Below are 2,017 nucleotides of genomic sequence, written 5' to 3' on the forward strand. Positions count from 1 at the left end.
AGAGCTATGAATCAGAGGAACCAGATTCAAAGTCCACTGTCACACTTTGTGATGTTGGGCAAGTTATTTAAGAGTTTAAGTGCTTTGTAAGTCCTCTGGAATAGAAAAAGTGCCTAATATACCTTTATATAAATCACCTTAAATTACTAAGAAAGTTCAGAGCTAAATCCACAAAAATAAGCTGTTTTATAACAGATTGCATAAATTCAGAGGGCAAGAAAGTGCCTATTTTAGAAAGACATAAGAACCTCTTGGGGGTCAATATTCAGTTCGTGGCAATCTGCATTTTTATTTTAAACATTGATAGTCATGGGCCATCTGCCTGAATATTCAAGGTTGAGACATGTCCGGACACAGATATTGAATATCCAGGCATGTGTGGATTGCCAGTACTTACCTGAATACTGGCTGATCAGCCGGTACTGAAGCAAGCTATCCAGGCAAAAATAGGATTGAATTTTATGTTTAAGTCTGTTTATTAACAGAATATTCAAACAGAGTAAACATTTCATTACAACCTGTATATAATACAAAGGCCACTTTGGTGTTACCCAATGTCAGTGTTTGTCCAACCGCTTTTCCCCTTCCCCCCCACCACAACCAACCCCCAACTCCCCCCCCCCCCAGCTACCTCACAAATAGTTAACCTGGTACCGCATTTCTACTATACAACATGTGTCAGAAAAGTTGGCCAAGATATGAAAAGTTAGAGTTACATTATGCTTAGTTGTTTGTCCAGAACGTTCCGCTATGAGTAATTTTAACTGCTACATTATTATTAACAGAATACAATATCTGAGTGGCAACACTAAAAGTTCAAAATATAACTTCTCCCCTTAACTGGTAAAGTTAACCACAAAGGTTCCCATTGTTCTCGGAATTTCTTTCCCATCTCACTATCCAGAGATTTCACCCCACATCTATCCATCCTCATCTGCTGAATCATCCGGGACCTGCAAAACTCTATCTGAGGCCCCTCTTCTGATAGCCACCATTTCAAAATGGTGACCAACCCATAATAGACAGCCATCTGTGTATACCCTTTAAAACCTGGAGGAGGTGTGCCAGTATAGCTATAATTATAAAACAGCAGCAAGGGATTATTCACCAATGTGCACCCCCATTGATGTTCCACAACCTGCAACACCTCCCTCCAAAATTTTTTGACTGGTAAGCACAACCAAAACATATGTCCCAATGTTGCAAGCGCTCCCCCACACTTAGGACATGACCCATCATGTGTTTCAAAAATTTTGGATGCTCTATTTGGTGCAATATACAGGCGCAATAAAAATGTATACATCCGGGACAAGATGGCGGCGTGAGAGGACGTACGTCTGCGAGTTCCCGATTTCCAGCTGACATACCTGGGAAGCGGCACTCTCCCCCGGGTTAACCATGGGGAAGAGGAAGGGAAAGACCGGGGTTTTAATATCCTCCGACCCCGAGAAACCGGCTAACCAGCAAAAGACGCTGGAACAATTTGGAATCCAGGCGTTGAAAGTGCAGACGCCAACGCTGACGGGATCCGTTGCTGGTCAATTGGACCGAAGCATGGAGACGGCTTCGCTAAGCCCGCCTCCGCTAACAGCGCCCCCACGACCCGGAAGCAGCTTGTTAGCTGCGGGGAAGACGAACGAGGAGCTATCCGAAGTGGTGAGACCCCGAACGACTGGAGGAGGCCCCGCAGCTACTTCGACCCCAGAACAAAATATAACTGGTAGATTAAGGGCAGATAGCCCGATATCTCCCCTGGCTCTGGAGGCAGCTTCTGAGGGAAGTCAAGTGAATTTAAGACCCGCTGTTATAACATTGGAGACGCTGTGGGATGCTATCCAGGGCATCAATACCGCCCTCACCCAGGTATCAAAGTCTATTAAAATAGAACTAACAGAATTAAAACAAGAACAAATAGTATTATCTGGGAAAATACAGGAGAATGATAGGAAAATTGAAACTTTGGGAGAAGAGACACAGAAACTTCAGAACCTGACAGGAGTTATGGTTAAGGACAGGG

Source organism: Microcaecilia unicolor, chromosome 14 (assembly GCF_901765095.1).
Source record: "Microcaecilia unicolor chromosome 14, aMicUni1.1, whole genome shotgun sequence".
Taxonomy (NCBI): domain Eukaryota; kingdom Metazoa; phylum Chordata; class Amphibia; order Gymnophiona; family Siphonopidae; genus Microcaecilia; species Microcaecilia unicolor.